The sequence below is a fragment of the Aethalodelphis obliquidens genome, unplaced genomic scaffold, assembly GCF_003676395.1.
Source record: "Aethalodelphis obliquidens isolate GAN/ISIS:26980383/991018 unplaced genomic scaffold, ASM367639v1 scaffold2, whole genome shotgun sequence".
NCBI classification, from domain to species: Eukaryota; Metazoa; Chordata; class Mammalia; order Artiodactyla; family Delphinidae; genus Aethalodelphis; species Aethalodelphis obliquidens.
In genome coordinates, this window is record NW_020837946.1 from 15,807,821 (window position 1) to 15,815,611 (window position 7,791).

The 7,791-nt window shown below is 44.0% G+C and overlaps 1 pseudogene; it reads right to left on the reverse strand.

The window, feature by feature from the left end:
* Positions 1 to 351: 351 nt before the first annotated feature.
* Positions 352 to 7,493, reverse strand: LOC113625302 (ATP synthase subunit beta, mitochondrial pseudogene; annotated as a pseudogene).
* Between the last annotated feature and the right edge of the window lie 298 nt (positions 7,494 to 7,791).

Below are 7,791 nucleotides of genomic sequence, written 5' to 3' on the forward strand. Positions count from 1 at the left end.
CCTCTTCCTAGGTTTCAATCTACGTTAGATTTCCTGTATTAAACTATCTCATTCTTCCCTTATTTTTCTTTCTAGCACCTCATATAATTTATCATTACAGACGTATGTTTATTTAACTAATGTCTTCCCTCTAACTCTAACCTCATGAAGATAGGTACCAGATCTTTGTTCATTGTTGGGCTTGATGTATTAGATGCTCAGAGAATATTCGTTCAGTGACTGAATGAATAAAAGAAAAAGTACCTTTTTGAGCCATATTCCTCCAGGAAATAAAATCTGCCTCATATGCAACGGGTAATTCTAAGTAATGGAGGAAGGGCAAATGAAAAAAGAAATAGCAGGTAGCCCAAATACGAAGACAGCATAGGTTTTAATTTTTAAAATATGTCTTCAAAAATGGCCTGTGCCCTGTAATGCTCTTGAACATTGTCTGTGAAAATAAAGTGCACATGTTTTATACTTGAATACACGGAAGCAGGAGACGTCTGTCTCCCCACTGTGAGCACTCATAGGCTGGATGGTGGTGACTAAATTCTGCTCCCCTTGAGTTCCCTTTACTTTTCGGACCAAAGAGATTGACCAACAGAAGCCAGTGGTGTGACCATCTCCAAGGACTGGTGCCCAAGCCTTTTCTTTCATATATTGATCACGTCTGAGGGGAAGAGGGAAAAATACATTGAGTCAAGGGTCATTTGCACTGAAAACATCTTCCTTTCTCTGAACTCTAGCATGTGTTTTTCAGTTAAGTTGGAATCATTTTTTTCAAAGGAAGCAGGAAAGCTGTATTTGTTTTCCAACACTTCATCAACATCAAAGTATTTACCAAGTTCTCATCTGTGTGTAGCACTTTGCTACTTGCGTTCCAGCTTTGCCACTGATTATCTGTGTAACTTGGGCATGTCATTTTGTTTCATGTAATTTTTGACTCTAGCTTCCTTATTTGTGAAAAATAAATAAAAGGTTGGAGTAGTTTAAGGTCTTTCCAGATCTAACGATCAAGGAAGAAAAACAAGCATCGTATATCTTGTGAGTTTATTTAATACAACAAAGCAATCATTTGCTCAAGGAAACTAGGAAATTCACTCACTTATTCATTCTACAGTCCTGCCTAGACTTAGAGTGTAGTGAATAAGAACACTGACATGGGAGCCTGAGCTTGAATTCTGGCTTTGCCATCTCCCTGATTCTAGGCAAGTTTCTTAACCTCTTTGTGCCTCATCACCTTCGATGTAAAGGGGGAACCATGACACTAGTACGTAACTCAAAGGATTTAGTGTAAAATGTATCAGATGTTTAGAATATATAAAGATATTCAATAAATATTAGCTATTATTATTTATTGGGAACCGACTCGGTGCCAGGCACACTGTTAAACATTTGGGATATAAGAATAAATAATGGGGCAGTTAGACTTTACTGAATCCAGTCAGGCCTTTTAGTGGTTCTTAAATCTGGTTGCACATTAGAATCACCCGAGGAGCTTGTAAAATTCCATCCTTGTGTCACTCTGTGGGAATTGGGGCTCAGACACCAGCACAAGTGCTGATAATCTGGCTACTGTTATTGTTGTGAGTAATAACTGTCCTTCGTCTCTGTCCCAGGAGTCTTGTGCCTTCTCCCAGCACTCATGGAACTGAAGCAGAGTGACCTGTTAGCTTACAAGTAGGATAAAATCTCAGACTCTTCATATTTTTTTATACAGTCTAGATCTAACAATGAGTTTATAGGAAATCTAAGGGAAAGAGGACAGGGTAAACAACATTAAGAGGATATAATCAGCAAACTCAGAATGTAGGAATTCTACAGAAGAAATAGTCCAGTTTCTTCGACAAATAAACAGCATGGTGGGGAAGGATGGAGATTTCTTAAAGAGACTAATATCAATCAAATGAAATGCATGAGCCTTGCACAGACCATTATTCAAGTAGAACTTGCCATTCATTCACTCATTCACTTATTCACTTTGCTGGGCTAGGAGCTAGAGATACAAAGACATAAGATATAGTTTCTAGTCTTAAGAATATCATCGTTTAAAAAAGGGAGGCAGACATGTAAACAAATTATATAGAAACTGTGTTAGAAGTAGGTACTGGATATAGTGGAGGAAAGAGGGACCATTAATTCATGGGGCCGAGAGAAAAATTAAAAAAATGAATTCATGCTGGAGCTGATCCTTGAGCTTAATTGTACAGCCACCTGGAGTAGCTGAGATAAGAGCACTGTGCTTTCCATGCACAGAACACAACTAACTTGTCTTCCTCAGAAAGTTCATCCACACCCAGGATGGCAGTGACGTCCTGGAGGGATTTGTATTCCTGCAGGATCTTTTGCGCCCCACAGGCAACGTCATAACACTCATTGCCAACAATGTTGGGATCCGTGATGGGAGAGGTGGAGTCCATAGATGGATAGATGCCCAGCTCAGCGACAGCATGGGACAGCACAGTGGCAGCATCCAAATGGGCAAAGGTAGTGGCAGGGGCAGGGGCAGTCACGTCATCAGCAGGCATGTAGATGGTCTGCACAGATATGATAGATCCCTTTTTGGTGGTGGTGATTCTTTCCTGCATGGTACCCATGTCAGTGGCCAGGGTAGGCTGATAACCACAGCAGAAGGGATTCTGCCCAATAAAGCAGCCACTTCTGAGCCAGCCTGGGTGAAGTGAAAGACGTCATTGATCAACAGCAATGCATCTCGGCCTTTTCTTGGTCTCTGACGTATTCAGCTACAGTTAATCCAGTCAGAGCTACCCAGGCCTGAACACCAGGCAGTTCATTCATTTGACTGTACACCAGCACTACCTCAGAGGCTGCCATCTGTTAAGTCGATAACACCAGACTCAATCATTTCCTGGTATAAGTCATCGCCCTCACGGGTCCTCTCACCAACACCAGCACACGCAGAGTAACCACCATGGGCTTTGGCATCGTTGCTGATTAACTCCATGATCAGTACTGTCTTGCCAACTCCAGCACCACCAAAGAGCCCAGTTTTGCCACCCTTGGCCTAGGAAACCAGCAGATCCACAACCTTGATACCAGTAACCAGAATCTGCTGCTCAGCGCTCATCTCCACGAATCCAGGAGCCTCAGCATGAATACTGGCAAAGCGTTTGGTTTTGATGGGACCTCTCTCATCAATATATTCTCCAATGACATTCATGATTCTGCCCAAGGTCTCAGGGCCCACAGGAATTTTGACTGGTGCACCAGAATCCAGGACTTTCTGTCCTCTAAGCAAGCCTTCTGTACCACCCATGGCAATGGTCCTTGCTGTGCTCTCACCCAAATGCTGGGCCGCCTCCAAAACCTGGTCTCCCTGCCTTGCACTTCCAGGGCATTTAGGATGGGTGGCAGTCCCTCATCAAATTGGACATCCACCGCTGCACCAGTGACCGCCACGACGTGCCCAGTGGCGGTGCCTGCCTTTGGCAAGGGATATATTTAAGCGGCATTGTCTCCGGCAGGCTGGAGCGGCTCACAGTAAGAGCTAGGCTTGGGGTAGCAGCGCTGAAGGGCTGAGTCCCTGAAAGGCCCCAGAATCTGGGGCATCGGCCACACGACCCACAAGACCCAACAAGGCAGAGGCCGGGTCGGGGGTGGAAGGAAGAGCATTTGACTTTAACACCTCACCTCCCAATCAAGTGAGAAAAATCCCTGCTGGGTTCCTTGTCTCAGAAAAGAGTCTTTTAGATTCAACACAAAATGTGATGCTATCGTCTGGAGCAGAATGCCATCCCTAAGTCCCTCACATCTCTAGGCGGAGCTGAGATGCTGGGCAAATTCACGACCCTCACTGATGTGTTAAGGGCTTAGATCTTGATCAATCATCTTAAGTTGTTAGTTGTAGGACAGTGTTTTTATGCTGTTGCGTTATATAAACCTGATTTCTTTCTTCTGGTGTGTAAATATTATTTCTTGGTATAAATAATTGGTTATAGCAATTTGCTGGTTTTACTCATCTGTAAATCCCGAGTCTCTAGAAAAAAAATGTATACATAAAACTTATTTGATGCATTTGTTTACAATCATATAATTTAGCCCTTTCAAGTGTACGATTCAAAGTTTATAAAGTAACTTTATCAAGTTGTGCAACTTGTATCAACATACATCTGTTGAAGAGCATTTCCTTTGGGCTGAAATTTGAAAGATGAATAGGTATTTGATAGGGAGACAAGGGAAGGGAAAGATAATCCAGGGAAAGTGGAAGCGATGAGCAAACGACTACAATAATAACTAATTAATAGAAAATTAATAGAATTTTCATTACGTACCCAGCTAAGAGCTTTATATGGATTATTTCACTTACACCTCATAACAACAACATAACAATGATGTAGGCAGAATTATTATAATAACCCTCATCTTACAGATGGGGAAGCTGGGGCACAGTGAGTATATTGCCTTAGGTTACACCGTTAGTGAGTGGTGGGATGGAATTGTGATTCAAAACCAGGTAGTCTGACTGTAAGGACTACATCCTTTCTCATTCTGTCTTCCTGCTTGGAAGGTCCTGAGGTCTAAAAGCAGACTGGTATAAAGGAGCTTGAATGACTTGAGTGCAGAGGAAGTGGCAGTGGGCAGGAGCCATGGGGCTGCTGAGAGGGTACTCCAGCTTCTGTCTGGTGTGACTAATGGATTATGAAGATGAGGAAACAAGAGTAAGGGCAGGTGATATTGAGTCTGAGATTTCTGAGGGTCACTCAAGTGGAAACATCCAGAAGGTGTCTGGATACACACAACAGGGCTTGCAATAAAGATTTAACTCTCACTTATGTATGAGTAGCTGAAGACAAGAGTGTAAATGAAACTATCCAGGCATAAGGAACGAAGAGAGAAGGCATAGGACAGAACTCTGCAGGATGTGAACTTTTGAAGATAGAACAAAGGAAGATGCTACGGACTGAATTGTTCATAAAATAAAATTCATATGTTGAAACGCTAACCCTCAATATGACTGTTTGGGAAATAGGGCTTTTTAGGAGATAATTAAGGTTAATGAAGTCATATGGCTGTGGTCCTAATCCAAAGGGGTTGGTGGCCATATAAGAAGAGGAAGAGAGAGAGAGATCTTTCCACACATAAATACTGAGAGAAGGCCATGTGAGGACACAGCAAGAAGTCTGCTATCTGCAAGTGGGGAAGAGAGCTCTGACCAGAAACGGACCCTGTTGGACCTTGATCTGGGGCTTCTACCTCCAGAACTGTAAGAAAACATTTTCTGTTGTTAAAGCCACCCAGTCTATGGAACTTTGTATGGCAGCCCAAGCAGACTAAGACAGAAAAGGAGCCAGTTGTGCAGCCTAAGAATGGATGATCAGAGAAGGAGAAAAAGATAGAGTGGCATCATGGAGGTCAAGGTTGTAGTTCCGCAATAGGAATAGTAAACCGGATTTCCCTCTAAGAGGTCATAAATTTTGACACATACTCATTTGATTTGACAAATAAGAAGTCATTGGTGACCATGCCAGGCTGTGGAAGTGGTGGGGCAGAAGCCAGATTACAGTGGATAGAAGAGTACATCTGAGTTGAAGAAGTGGATTCTCTAGGGGACCCCTTGTACTGGCCTCACCCAGGAGCGTATCAGAAGTTCAAACTCTCAGTCTCCATCCTAGACCTACTGGATCATAATCTCATTTGAATAAGATGCCCATAAATGAAAGTTGAGAGTCTAGACCATTCCTTGTGGGAAGCTACGTGGGAATGAAAGGAGGGAGGATTAGGGGATAGTCGGGGAAGCAGAAGGGAATTTTAATTTATTTTTCAGAAGGGAATTTTTAAATGTGAGGCACTTGAATTTACTGATAGTCTGTGAGGAAGAAATCGGTTGAAAGGGAAAGACTGAAAAAAAAGGAGAAAGAAAGAATAACCAATGGAGCAAGGACATAAGAGGTGAGATCAAGAACTTAAGTGGAGAAAATAGCCTAGTTTGAGAGTAGGGACACTTCTCCATTTGGCCTGGGAAAAAGAAAATCTTGGTTATGCAGACATAGATTTTTAGGTAGGGGTGAAGAGCTGAGGAAGTATATGTCCAACAGCTTCGGTTTTTCCTCTATGAAGTTGGAGGCATAAACACCTTCTTAAAAAGAGGAGTGAATTGATTGAAATGCAAGTGGTTAAAATGAGGGTCCATGGGATCTGGGATGGATAGGAAAGTATGTGTCCATGAATATGTAAAGGAATTCATCTTGGGTGGCCTTGGCCTGCAGCAGCTTGAAGCAGGATTTCAGTTCCCAGCCAGAGATGGAGGTCCGGCTGTGGCAGTGAGAGTGCTAAATCTTAACCACTAGACCAATGGCCAGTGACAAGGCCCTGGCCCAAAGGGCTTTGCAGAAATGAATTCCCACAAAGACGGAAAGTAGTGAAACAAGTAAAGCGTTTATTAAGAGGAGAGATAGTACGTGTGGATAGACACACAGGCGGGCTGAGAGAGAAAGTCGCGCCCTCGTGGTAGTTTGAATCACTTGTGTGTGGCATTTCTTCCGGGTTTCCTTTGGCCAATCGTCTTGCTTTACCTGGTTCTGAGTCTGTATTTGGTTTATCTCAGGGTCCTCCCATGTGTGCATGTGCATCTCTTAGCCAAGATGTATTCCGGTGAAGAGGTCTATGGGTAGGTCGACATCACTCCCTTTTGATTTCCAAGGAGCCTTTCTACACATGTATAGTCGGAAAGGTGTCATTGACCTTGAGAGTGAGAAATGTGTGGTCTCTTATCTGGGTGGGGCTCAGTTCCTCCTCGTCTTCATCTTGGAGTTATCTGTCCACAGGGGACAAACTCTAGCTGCTCAGCCAGGGACCCATCTATCTCCTGCCTCAGAATGGAATGAAAGGGAAGGACGGAGAAACGGGAAGATATAAGAGCCGTGAGATCAAGAGAGTGTGGTCAAGGATTGGTACGTTGGAGTTAAACATGTCAGAGGTGAAGCAGAAACACCTCTGGACAATGACAAAGTCTTGGGGGTGGCCATGGAGTGGGTGGTCGATGAGTGACAGAAGACTGTTAGAGTCATGAAGATTAGAGAATGTTGAGCAGAGTAGATCAGATAGATTGTCACCGTGGATGTTAAGGTCATTCCTGGTGACAGTCAGATGGAGACAAAAGGCTGAGAGCTGGATTTGGACCTCAAAGTTCTCAAGGGGGGAATCTGTTGTGACTGTGAGGAGAAAGGCACAGAGGATGGAATAGGAAGATGTGTGAAAGCTCAACGAAGTGAAGATTTTGTATGATGGTTTAAAAGCAGCAATGGGGAGCAAGTAGAAGGAGGGCAGTGATTCTCACTCCTGGCGGTGTTAAGGAGCCAGGGATGCCAGGAAGGGAGAGCACAGTGTGTTCCATGTTGCTCTGAGCTCACCAGTTCCTGCTGTGGGCTCTAATCTTGCTGTCTGCAAGTCTCACTGCTTCTCCTTCCTACCTTGTCAGTTCTTCCCATATCACTGGTGGTCACCAGACTGAGCGGCTTCTCATCTGCAGTCTCCGTGCTTGTTTCAACCATGCAGCCTCAAGGCCCATGGTCTGGGATGGGACCCTGATGGCCAGTGAGGACTCCAGCACACGAGAGATGCTCTGTGAGTGTTGGACCTCTTCCTTTCGTTCTCTCCTTTCTCCTGGTAAGTTTTGTACACTTGAAAATGGAGTTCGGTGATTGCAGCCACAGCCCAGCCACTGCTGATGGTGAGCTGGTGAGCCCTGAGTGAACCCAGGAAGGAAAAGAATACCTACCATCTAGCAGCCATCAGACTGCAGCCCCTCCCCACAGTAAGCCCTGCGGAAACTCAGGATGTGAAAATACT